The following is a 13,661-nucleotide window of genomic DNA, read 5'->3' as shown; positions in this document are numbered from 1 at the left end:
GTACCACCAAGTCCTTATCTTACTTCTTGGGTTCTTCTCAGGAAACAAAAGAATTATATACTTGAATTCCATTTTTTAATTAACTTTTTGAAGTCCCCTTGTATTTGTACCTTTTTTTATTTATAAATCTTACCAGGATGAGTTTGTTTTGGTGAAAAAATTTAAATCCCTGCATAGTTTTTCATAATATCCATTTTTGTAAGAAATAACTTGCTTTATTAAGGCTTTGTCAGCCTCCTCATCCATAAAGTGAATGTAAAAACTAAGGCTCACAGATTTTCTGATCCTGCCACTTAGAGAAAAGGACAGGACACGTGGTCTCCTTAGTGTTTGAGAGACAGTGATCTGCCCAGTTCATGTTCTGAGAGGTGACAGCAATGGGTGATTTGGGCAGATCCCGAGACTTTTCCTTCATGGGTGCAATGCACATTTGCCTAGATCTTTGTGGGGTTTTTTGTTTTTGTTTTTGTTTTTGTTTTACATGAGTGATTTAGTGAGTCTTTGACTTAGTAGCAGAAGATCACTGGGTCAGACAGAGGAATTCCAGATTCTAGACTCAGCTCAGTTCAATGGGACACTTGTCAATGGCAGAGCCCTCTAGGACCTCTGTAAACCAAGCCCAAGTTTAGAGCAATGTTGTTGGCCCTGATGCCATAGCAAGGGCTGAAATAGGGCAGGAGGTGCCCAGGGAACAGATAGTGTAGGAAAGTAAAAATGTGGGAGCTGCCATCAGCCACATTGTAGAATGAGTTATCATGGACCTTGTAATGCTGGAAAATCCCTGCCTGGCGTAGAGGGGACTGACAAGGACAGGAGAGGGTATTCATCAGTGCTTGCCCAGTACTCATTTCCCTTCCTCGACCTTATCACCCAGAAGCCATAGTGGGGGGATAAGTAGACCACCTCTTTCTGACCTGCATTTTCCTTACACACTCCCAGGACCCACTCAGACCTGTCTCCCATCTCCATCTCCCAGTAGTGCTGGCCCGAGGAGATGCATTGGCTGCCCAGGACAATATTACAACAATAAAATCTCTCCAGATGGTCTGACCATTTTTGCTTAGTGTCTCCGTAGTGCACACATTTTCTGTCCTGGGACACAATAAGGCAGGAATAAGCAGTATCCAAATTCAGGTGTACATCAGCTGTATACATCTTCAGGCTCTCTCTCAGTCCCAACACGTGGCAATTTGTCTTCAGTTCCAAAGAGACTGGTTCTGGCCACTGCAGGCTCCAAGACTTGCCTCTGTTTACAACTTCCCGAATACCCTGTAGCATCGAGTAGATGGGCTTCTGAGCTCACTCTTTCAACTCTGCAATCATTCTCCATAGGACCTGGCTATGCTGGATGAGTTTGTCATGATTTGACTTCAATTTCTGCATGGTTTCCCCCACCTCCTGCTCCTCTGGCTGGCCAGAGCTATGGCAACCTTTACCTCTATCTGCTGACTTGGAGGCTGTTTTTCCTTCAGTAGTCATTGATATTTCTCAAACTTCCACATGATACTCTGTTTCTGGGTTTCCACTTGTATCTTCCAGTTAGCAGTTCACTCCCTCTCACCAACTTTCAGTTTCCAGGTCTCTTCTTGTTCTTTTCTCAGATGTTCCAGAGCCTTGTGGAGTTTCCACTTGTATTCTCAGGCCACATCCTCCATAGGCACAATGCTGTGAGCCTCATGCTCTGAGGACCAGATGCAGGCCTCACACATAACCAGAGCATCTTCTTTGCAGAAATGTTCCCCGTGGAGCTCACATATATTACCGTTTAGCCTCACTTTTGGATGCAGCTCTAGCATATGGATTTTTTTTTCTACAACATTGGCCAAAAACCAATTAGGCCATACGTTCCTTGGTTGGACAGGAACTTGACAGAGGGGGCAAGTGTAACCCTAGTTCTGGGATTCTCCTGGTACCTCCCAGAGTCCAGAGAGACAGCTATGGCAGAAGCTGTGGCCACAGTCAATGCTCACTGGCTCTCTCAGTAAAGCCATGTGGACAGGATAGGCCACTTCTTCCACAACAGCTTCCACCAAGGCTGCAAGATCCGTGGTTTCTTCTCAGATCCTTTCCCTCCTAGGCCTGGACTAGCACTTCACAGGGGAAACTGTGAGTGGAGACACCTGGTTCCCACGGTCCAGGGTCCATAGCATCCCACCAGCTGAGCACTTACTAGCCCCACCTGAACCCAAGGCCGGGAGCCCAAAGCTGGGCAAAAGAGGCCACCATAATACACATTTTCTATGTATTCTGTGTGTTTGTGTGTGTGTGTGTGTTGTTCTTTGTCATCTTTTCAATTTCTTCTCTGCAGGCCAATAAGGTGTCTCTGATATTTTGATAACTGCACACCTCTGAGCATTCAAATGATTTCCAGGAATGAAAATTTGAGGACAGTTATACTGGCCTCTCTCTTATACTCAACTCCAAAGTCTCTGTCTTGTTTCTCAACACCTCAAAACCTTGCTGTGTGCATAGTGACAACAGCTGGTAATAGTAATCAAGTCAGGGAATCAACACATTACCTGTCTCAAACCACAAAGAGGTGCTAAAAGGAGGTCCCAAAGAGTGGTGTTGATGGTGGGAGGTTCAGGTATCATGGTGGGCACAGTGCAGAGGCTGTTTGAATTGGGGAGGGGGAGGATTTCAGGCCACCTCCTACATGCCACCTATTCAACTACTGAATTTAATTGCTCTTCTCAATTACTGCTAGCCTCGAGATAAGTTCACTTTTACACCTTGATGTTCATCCAAACAAGGGCCCCAGAGAAGGGTATAAATAAAGAGGTCTTTTTAAGTTAAACTTTGATTTTGAGATAGATTCACATGTAGTTATAAGAAATAATACAGAGAAATCCCATGTATCATTTACCCAGCTTCCTCCAGTGGTAACATCTCACAGACTATAGCGCGCTATCACAACTAGGATACTGGCACGAATATGGTCAAGATGCAGAACATTCCACCCCTACAAGGATCCCTCATGTTGCTCTTTTATAGTCATACTCACCTCTCTCTTACCCTGACCTCTTCCTTACCCCCTAGAAATCACTCATCTGTTCTCTACTTCTACAATTTTGTCATTTCAAGAACATCATGTAATTAAACCATACAATGTGTATCCTTTGGGGATTGATTTTTTTCACTCAGCATGATTCCCAGGAGATTTATGCGGGTCACTACATGTATCAATACTTCATCGTTTTTGTTGCTGAGTGGTATTCCATGGTGTGGATGGGCCACAGTTTGCTTAACCAATTGCCAGCATAGATGGATCTTTATAGCCAGGCTCTACCCAGGCAGGAGATACATTTCCTTAAATCTTTGTGAAAAGAATGTCAAACATGCCAGTTTCTGAGGTGGAAACAAAGTTCAAGAGCACACATACTAGCTCAGAAACTGATAGTTCACCTAAAGCCCATCAGGGCACTGAGACTAATGGATGCTTTTGTAAGAGGGTGTGAAAGGCAGATGGGCAGACTTGTTAAGAAACTCAAATCTGGATTTCAAAGCAATAAAAGAAATGAAATGGCATCCTTGTCCCAAGGTGGGGGGCCTCTTGCCAAATTTAAAACTCTTGCACATTTTTTCCCTGATCTTTTGGGCAAGACTGGGAAGGATTCACTCCAAAGTGATATTCTATTTGAAGATATCTGATTTATCTCAACAGTGGTAACTTCTGGAGTAGGACTGGAGGAACACGGCATATTTCCTTTTACATGTACTGGGCTGGGGGCAGCAGGTACTGGATTCCTATGTGGTTAACCACAGTTCAAGTCCCAGACCCAGTGACTTGAAACTCATGTCAGGTACATAGGCGTGCATGGCCAAAATCCCAAGAGGAGAATGGAGGAAAAAAGATTGTGGCATGGCCAACCTCCATGGGGAGTGATTTCTCACTTTCTGTCTCTCTGGTGAGTGCATGTGCTCTATAGCAAAAATCTCTCAAAAAAAAGTACTTGTCAAGCCCTGTAGCACAGTGATTAAATGAGGTGCATAGGGAGCTGGATCTCACATGGCTGACAACCAAAATCCTGGCCTCAGTGACTTGAAAAACATGCCACATATAAATGTGCATGCCCAGGATCCTGACAGGATGGAGAGCTGGAGGAGAAATTATTGTAGTGTGATCAGACCCCATTGGGGGGGTGCTTTCTCTCTCTTTCTCTCCCTTCCCATCTCTCTAGCACATGTGCCCTCTCCACCACCCAAGAAAAGTAATTTAAAAAGTCACAGCGTGGTATGGTGTGGGGAAATGGAAATAACTGATAGGTTGCAAAGGTGTTCTGAATAGAGGTCCCCAGTTGAAAAAATGTCTTCAATGCTCTTTCACTCCCACCCCATTTAATTTGGGAGACACTTACCTTTGAGCACCCTCCTCCAATCCCCAGTTTAGTCTCCTTAGACTGAGCATAGCCCCAGGACCCCAGATTCTGTGTCCCACCGAGCACCACTTTTTATCTGAACCTCTTCTCCGACACACAGGAAACTGCTTTCTGATGCATGATGATAAAAGGCACGTATGGGTCAAACAGATTTAATCAGATAATGAAAACCCTGTTGGGGTTGTTGTTAAAAATCTCCAGAATCTGGGCCTGGCAGAGGGCATGGTAGTTAAGGCACTGGATTTCCACATAGCTGACTTTGGTTCATCTCCTGCTCCTCACCCCAGTTTCTCTCTGGTTAATAAAATAAATAATTCTTTTTTAAAAAATCTCCAGAATTTGGCCCAGCAGATGGTATGACAGTTAAGGGCACTGGACTGACATGGCTGACTGTGATTTGTCCACTGAGGGGTGGCTTGCTTTTTCACTTTTCCTCTCTCTCTTTCTCTCTCCCTCTGGTCAAATTAAAAATTAATAATAACAAATAAATTTAAATAAATAATTCTTTCTTAAAAAAATCTCCAGAATTATAGTGCCATAAACCTGTGGGGAAAAGATAATAAACCTCAGGAAATCCTTTCACACTTTTTAATACAGATAATGGACATTTTAGGTACTGTAGTAGATATTTCAATTAAGACAATTTTGTCGCTTTTTATATTGAGAAACTAAATATACAAATGGACAATGGCCAGGCCATATATGACAACAGAGCTCTGACCAACAACCTCTACAGCACCCAATCAGGAAGCCAAACCACAACCTCTCAGCAATCACCCCAGAACAGTAAAGATGTGGTCAATCTCATATACGAGATTTCCCTTTTTTTCCCACCATTTCATCTCCCCTTCCAACTTAAGAATAACCAAAGACAGCCAGTATACCCTGCAAACCAATCATATAGGATGCCCCACTTTCAGTTAGGCCACCTCCAGTTTCTCCATGCCAACAGATTCCAATCAGGGCATACTTGAATCCTTTTTTTATTTCTTTTCGCTCTACAGCTTTCCACTCCTCTGCCTGTCTTTGAGTCTCTGCCAACCTAAATGATGGTGGCAGAACTCCCTTGCTACAGTAAGCTATGAATAAATATCTCTTTTTATTCATATATGGGTGGTCTTCATTTATCCCATAATGCTATACCACATACCTGGCTGCCTGCCCCAACCAGCTACCTGCCATTGGCCTGGACTACCCATATATCCATACTGACACCCTTCAACTCTCTCCCAACTACATTGGAATAGCATGGTTAAGTACACCCTACCTAGCCTTTGGCAGTTTGGTAGCTTGGTGTTATGATAAAAATATTGATATTGAAGCCAGAAGCTCTAGCACATAACAGTCCATGACCTCAGGTGGAGGGGATATTGTCTTCCAGACCTTTTTCATTGAGTTATTGCTGCATCTCCAGAGGGAGGCAATTGACCTAGAGAGGTATCTAAATGTCTGAGTCACTCACTTCAAAACAGTGGTCTTAGCCAAGCACCCACCACTGAGTAATGGACTGAGAAGGGAAAACTTAATGGCCCACAAAGATTTCCTGAAGGAACCATGGGTTAGACTCTGGCCCAGGTCACCAAGAGGTCAGCACACCTGGCTTTTCCGGCTCACCTGGCCTATGTCTGGGAGAAAGAATGCTTATTCCTTTGATGGGTGTACAAAAAGATTTATTGAGGAATGAATGAAGGCATGCAAGGGTCTTTGTTTTCTTCCCAGCTTTAAGAATCCATGTAAACCATTCCACTGAGCCACTTCCCTTACTCTGCTCTTGTGAGGAGGCAATGCATGAAGAAGGCCTGTAAACTGTTAAGTGCTGAACAAACATAAGAGGTGTTTTTTGTTTGTTTTTTAGAGAGATTTTTGTTATAGGGCACATGCATTTGCTAGAGAAACAAAGATACAGAAAGCAAGAAATTGCCCCTTCCCCCCGGGGGGGGATGGCCATACCACAATCCCTTCTCCTCCATTCTCTTCTTGAGATCTTGGGCATACACGCACACGTGCCAGGTGTGAGTTTTAAGCTGCTGGGGCCAGGACTAGAACTGTGGTCAACTACGTGGGAGTTCAGGGACATAACCATTATGCCATCTACGGGTTCCGTAAGAGGGTTTTTATTATTATTATTTCTGAGCATACTCAGAGAATATGGAGTGGTTGACATGCATATTTCTTTTTTTTTTATAGAACTTTTTACAATTGCATTTAACATTTATTTCTGAGATTATGTGATTAATGTCTGGCTCACCAACTAGACTATAAGTTCCATGAGGGCTGGGACCATGTGTGATTTTGCCCCTATGTATTTGTTGAATGGATAAAAGAATGAATGGCAAACATTATTTTATTTATTTTTCAAATAAATAAAAGATTGAATGGCAAACAAAATGAAATATTTACAAAAAATTTAAATGATAAACAATCAAGTTCCTAAAATGTAGATTTCTGATCTTATGAATCCCTAATAAAATCAATGGTGCATTACCTTTGATCTTAAAGCACTTAAAAGCCCTCTCTCCCCCACCCCCTCTCTAATTTTAAGGTTTTTGCCACATATGCACTCACTGAAGAGAGAGGGTCAGTGAGGGGGAAAGTGACAAATCATCCACTTGGAGGATGCCATGCCACAGTCCCTTCTCCTACATTCTCCTCTTGGGATTTTGGGTATGCATGCACACACACCTGGCATGATTTTTAAATCACCAGGTCTGAGATGGGGCCATGTGGGAGTCCAGCACCTTAGCCACCACACCACCTATTAGCCCAGACGCCCCTTCTCCTAAGATGACTATATTATGATTATGTGAAACAGGTTTATAGGGAAGTATATGTTTCCTTCCCTCCATATCCCAACTTGCCTCCCAGTTCTATGGCCCTTGAATGTCCTCTTCCCAGGCATCATGGGTACATCCTGCTGATGCCTACCCAGAGTTTGGCTGCCCCTTAGCCCAGAAGGTATAGCACATGAATCAATGTAGCTACACCAAGAGGACAGCAGTTCCTTTGAGCTCCACGCTCAGGGGTGAATGATGAAATTCTGAGTACTTGGAATGTAATAAGCTCAGAATGAAGGGCAAAGCCTTGGGACTGTGGAGGAAGGAAGGAGGTACCCAGAACACCACTGTGGAGTCAAGGAATACACATCCTCTGCTGCCTACACAACCCTGCCTGAGGCAGGAAGCAACTGCCAGCAGGGTGTTGATAAGAGTCATTTTTTCCTCTGTAACATGGCATCTCTGTTCATCTGCAAAGATTAGTACACACTTAGCAGAAAGGGTTGCCTTCTTATTTATGAGGATTCATGACAAAGTAGTCTGAGAGCTAAGCAAGGTTGGAATCCCACCTTTCGGAGCAACATTTTTGAGGGAGGAGATGGGAAGTCGATTATTTTTTGACACCATGTAAAAAACCAGTATTTCCTGACCACACATAAGGGCAGCCAGCAGTTTATAAATGGAGACTCTATGGTGCCTTTGTTTGAAAAGATGTAAGTTGTTGTTGGAATAAAGCAGCTTTAGTTCTTTATTGGAAATATTCTGTGCTGAGCAAATAGAACCCAAAAGCATGTGCCGTGGACAGTATGGCTTCAGCTCAGACAGGCCAATGAAATGTACACTGTCGCCCTGGGCTGCATAGGTCCATGGCAAGAGCAAGCCGCATACAGTAGCCAGAGTCAAAGGAAGCCCTTGGAATAGATGGAAATCAAAACTTCCCAGGTTTTGCTAAAATGCATTCTGAACAAGATGGATTCGTAGCTGTGGCTGGTCTGATTTCGTTCCTACAAATTGACCTCTTAGCACCTTTGAACTTAACTCATGCTGGTATTCCACCTCTCCTGCCCTAGAGTGAGAGCACTGGCTGGGATATCAGAAACACAAACTCAGACAGGATTTTGCTATATTTCATCACCGAGGAATTGCAGGTTTGGGCCAGAATTTATTGTAGTAACTAAATGTACCCTTTGGTTCCTATAAGCTTTGATGACTGGAATTCTCCTGACAAATCCAAATCTATCTGTCTCTCTTCCTTCCAGATGAGGAAACACCTAGCTTTGACCTCCTCTGGAAACCCTTGACTTATTATGAATTCCATCAATCCTAGCCCTAGGCTATATAATTGTGTTCGAATCATTTCACGACTGCCTTTTTCTAGGCAGGTCTTTGAGCACAGGAACTAAACTGTGCTTTCTAGTTCATTCTAGTCTAACGCTCTACTCAACACATGGTAGAATTTTCTTTGTAAACTTGGTGCGCAATACAGACAGATTGACTACTCAGGCAGTTATTCAGTGAAGATGAAAGAAAACTAGAAGACTATGAAAAAGAAGCAACACAGGGCCACCAGGTGGCTTGGTGGTTAAGGCGCTGGATTCCCACATGGTCAACCGCAGTTCAAGTCCCAGATCTGGCAACTTGAAAATCACGTCAAGCATGTGTATGTGCATGCCCAAAATCCCCAGAAGAGAATGAAGGAGAAGAGATTGCACCATGATGGCCATACCAACCCCCCAGGGGAGTGATTCTCACTTTCCCTCTCACTGTCTCTTTCTCTCTCTGTTTCTCCCTGGCAAGTGCAGGTGCCCTATGTCAAAAGCCAAAGAAGAAGAAGAAAAGAAGAAGAAGAAGAACAAAAGAAAGAGAGAGAGAGAAAAAAAAAAGAGAAGCAACAAAAATTACAGTTAAATGGCCTTTCTAAGCAGACCAACTATGGTTAAAAATAAGAATTCTGCAATTTCTGTAAAATAATAATAATAATAACGATTCTAGAGTTAGCATCAGATTTGAAACCCAGCTCAATTAAATGCTAACTGTGGGTTCTTGAGCAAGTCATCAGAATCCATGTGTCTCTATTTTCTCATCTTTGAAAACAAGGATAATAATAGTCCTACTGGGCAGGGCTGTCAGTAAGTTTCAGTGATAGCATGCATGAAAGGCCTTCAGCATAGTTCCTAGCAGATAGGAAAATCTCCAAACTGTTAGATCTTTGATGGTAATGATGATGACATCAACCTATCCCAGGAGGGCAAGCATCAGGGCAGAATGTCCACAGGCTTAGCCCCCTATTACTTCCTTCCCATTCCTAAAAAAGGAGAGGTAACTTCTAGAATCTTGACTAAATGCCTGGCTGCCTTCTGGAATATCCACACACTTGACTGTAAGGAGTCAGGAAGTGGTAATCTGAGGTCCTTTTTTAATTGAGCTCTTGATTTAGGGAAACGTTTTGAAGAACTGGAATTCAAGGGTGTGTATGTGACATGCTATGAATGGTGCACATGGCAGCAATGGAGAGGAGAAAATAGGTATCCTTGAATTAGAAAACTCCATTCATGGAAGTGTTTTAAAAGTGCAAGGGAGGGCCAACCCATGGCATGGTGGTTAAGGCAGCTGGATCATATCTGGCCGACTGTGCAATTCAAGTCCTATACTTGGCAGCTTGAAAAACATGTTTGGTGCGTGTGCATGTATGCCTAAAATCCCAAAAGGAGGGGAAAATGGAGGAGAAGGAATTGCAGCATGCAGTGTGATCATGTCCCAAGGGGTGAGGGTATATTGAGAGGTGATTTCCCTCCTTCATTCTCTCCCTGACCCCAGCAAATGCACACCACCTCTGGAAAATAAAAAAATAAAAATAAAGAAGGTATACATCAGGAGGGAATTCACACAGGATCCAGAAATCTCTCCTCAGAAAGATCTCTAAGCTAGGCCTTTCTCCTGTTATCCAGCTGCCTAATGGACATCTCTACCCAATTAAAAACTCATAGGTTTGGGTCAACAGGTGTCATAGTGGTTACAGCACTGGACTCCGAAGTGGCTGACCATGGTTCAAGTCTTGGACCCCTTTGAAAATCATGCTGGGCATGTGTGCCCAAAATCCCAGGAGGAGAATGGAGGAGAAGGGATTGCAGCATGCCTGAGCCCCCTGGGGGGGGGCAATTTCTCTCTCTCTCTCTCTCTCTCTCTCGCGCTCTCTCTGGTTCCTCTCTGCTCTCTGGTGAGTGCATGTGCCCTATGGCAAGAAACTTAAAAAAATTTAAAAAATAAAAAACCAAACTAAAAAACCTCATAGGCTTTTAAAATTCAACTCCTTCAAAAGTGAGCTCCTTTTCTTCCTTTAACCCACAATCCCCTTCTCCCTCCACCTAGGTTTCTAAGTCAAGAGCTGGGAAGTCATCCTCAGCTCTACCTTCTCTCTCAAAACTGCACTGTCAACCATTTACCCAACTGTGTAGATATGAACTCCTACATAGCTCTCGAATCTCACTTGCCTTCTCCACTGCACTGTCCCCCTTTAACAGCTCTCCACAGCAATAGTCTTCTCAGTAGTTCCTATGCTATTGCTCAGGTCAAACCATCTTCACCATCTAAAAAACCACCAGAGGGAACATTCTAAAGCCAAATCTGCCCCAATTCCCTGCTTTTAAAATACCTCCTTGTTTTCTCAGAGAGCCTTCAGGGTAAAGTGAAAATACTTGATGAGACACAAGCCATGGCCCAGGTAGGGTCCAACACGCTGTCTTCTTCTGGTAATCTCAGATAGTGTACATCAACAAGAAGCGAGACAGATTATAAGCATGTGAACTACACAATTCATGATAGATATGTCATACTATTTTAGCTCTATCTGGCAAGTACTCCCCTTCTTCTCCCCCAACTTGGCAAATTTTACCCACTTTTCAAGACTTACTCAAATCATACCTCTTCTGTGAGGCCTTCCCTGTCCTCCCCTCACCATAGCCTCTCCTTTGCACACAGAAGACCCTAAAGACCCCCCTCACACTGTAGTTGTCTGCTAAAAATGAGGTCCCTCCAGGGCAGGAGTTGTTATTTTATTCATTCTTATCTTTAGCATTCTACACAAGACCAAACCCAAAGAAGGTAGTCAATAAAGATTTGTGACATGAATTAACAGTCTTACTAAGTTCCTATCCCCAATAATAACATCGCAATGCCTACTGAAGGTTGGGGACAGGACATTAGAAATTTGAAGGAATCTGAGGCCTGGCCTTGGCTGGCACTTACTGTGAATAACTGCTTGTCCCCAATTCAATTCTTCTACCTTCACTCTTCAGATAAGAAGCACAAAGAGAAACAGAGAAGCAAACTTATCGTACCCTTGAACCTTTGGTCATGTAGTTCCCGCATCCTCTGCAAATCCTTCCTCCATTCCACAAGGCCTCATCTGGAACTTCTCCATGAAAAGAGGCCTGTCTTGCCCCAGTGCAGCAAGGTATTCCCTCTCTTCTAAAATTCTGGAAGGTTCATTTCCTGCACAAGTCTGGTACAGGCAGACTTGTCAGGTGTAGTCAACTTTCCAGAGAATTTCAGATTGTCAGAGCAGGATGGGACCCAGGAGATCATCGCTTGACTATCTCATTGTGCTAAGAACTCTGAGGCTTGGTAAAATGTGTGACTTACTGTAGACCCAAGTCTTCTTAAGAGTGTAATCAATAGCTTCCTGGGCCATACTCTTAGTCCCATGAAATCAGAAGCAGGATCTAGAGAATATCATCTGAGAAGCCCTAAACTACCCCATGCTACAACACAGATATGTTGTATCTCCCTATCTGGCTCACCAGACTGATGGCAGAGACTCTTTCTTCCCAGTTCTCTGTGTCTTCCATAGTATCCAGCAAAGCAGTGCCCTATAAAGGTTTTTTTTCAGTGATTAGCTGCTATGATTTGAATGTGTCCCCCAAGATTCATGTGTTAGAAACAACCTTCAATATAACAGTGAGACATTTAAGAGGTGATTAGGTCATGCAAGTTCTGCACTCACAAATGGATTAAAGGAGAGCATCATAGGAGTGAGTTAGTTATAGAGGGAGTGAGTTCCTGATGAAAGGATGAGTTTGGCCTCTCTTTCTCTAGCATGTGTTCTTTCTCTTCTGTCTGCTACCATGGGATCACGCAACAAGAATGCCCTTGCCTGTTGTGGACTCCTTGATCTTGAAATTTCCAGTCTTCAGAATTTTTTTTGAGATTTTTTTTTTTTTTTTTTTTTTTTTGCTATAGGGAGTGTGTACTCACCAGAAAGACAGAGAGACAGAAAGTGAGAAATCATCCCCCCAGGGGTATGACCACACAGCAATCCCTTGTCTGCCATTCTCCTCTCAGGATTTTGGGCATGCACACACATGTACCTGGCATGATTTTCAAACCACCAGAGCCGGGACTTGAACCATGGTCAATCACGTGGGAGTCCAACACCTTAACAACTATACCACCTGCTGTCCTCCAGTCTCCAGAATTTTAAGAAATAAATCTCTGTTCTTTGCATATTACCCAGTCTTAGGTATTCTGCTTTAGCAGCACAAGACAGACTAAGACAGTAGCATCTAGATTAGTTTTACATGAAAATTAACAAAGAAATCAAAATTGAAGTTAGTCTAGCAGAGGCACCAGGAAAGAGCTGGCCTTGTCAGCCCTCCCCAAATACTGCTTTCTGTCCAATTTTCCAAGAGCCAAGGTCATCCTTAACCAAAATGATTTCACATAAGAAGATTCTATTTCTTAGGATGAAAAAGAGTCAATTACTTGGACACTCTCAAATATTTTTGTTAGCTTCCCTTTTGGAGGCAAAGGAACATTTCAAAACAAATAACACACACAAATGCACCATTACCTGGATATACGCTGGGGTCACGGTCTTACACTTTGTGCCTATCCCCAGCCTGGGTAGTGAACTCAGATAATGAAGATTAACACTTAAAGTTTCATTACAGTTGATAGGCTGAGCTCCTTAGGCAGGAAGGTGGCTTCAGACATTTTGATAACTATTCCAACAAGAAGAATGACAAAATAGGCTTGATGCTGGAGTCTGAGTTTCTTAGATATTCTCATTAAGACTCTTCCCCAAGATTCTGATTAGTTAAGGTTCTGCTCTTCTGAGAAGATAGCAGATATCTACACTGAAGACCCAACTCCCCACTGACTCCACTGATCTGGCAGCTAGAGGCCTCTGGGGGGAAAAGTGATGTTGTGTGCTTGTTGATCAACAGAGGGAAGACACCAGCAGGACCAGTCCCAACCTGGCCTGTAAAGTTTCTTCTGTTACAGAAAGTCCACTGCCTTATCCCTGGATCCTTGAGCATAGTTGGACAAGCAGTCCTTTTTAGAGGAAGAAAGTGCCAGTTGCTCACTCACTAATTCATGTTACCAGTTATTTCATGTAGTGACCTGGACAAGAAGCACCCTTAGAGCTCATTAATACTCATTTGCATCCACTGGTCATCTAGTCCTCCCTTAGGTGGTAGAAGCAACTCTCCTGAGCAGGACGCCCTCA

The 13,661-nt window shown here is 43.3% G+C and overlaps 1 pseudogene; it reads right to left on the bottom strand.

The window, feature by feature from the left end:
* Positions 1 to 581: 581 nt before the first annotated feature.
* LOC102473571 (E3 ubiquitin-protein ligase TRIM68-like) overlaps positions 582 to 13,661 on the bottom strand; it is a 49,334-nt pseudogene continuing 36,254 nt past the window's right edge.

Source organism: Tupaia chinensis, unplaced genomic scaffold (assembly GCF_000334495.1).
Source record: "Tupaia chinensis unplaced genomic scaffold, TupChi_1.0 Scaffold145659_1, whole genome shotgun sequence".
Taxonomy (NCBI): domain Eukaryota; kingdom Metazoa; phylum Chordata; class Mammalia; order Scandentia; family Tupaiidae; genus Tupaia; species Tupaia belangeri.
The sequence above is the reverse complement of the archived record's forward strand: the minus strand, read 5'-3'. Positions and strand labels throughout refer to the sequence as shown.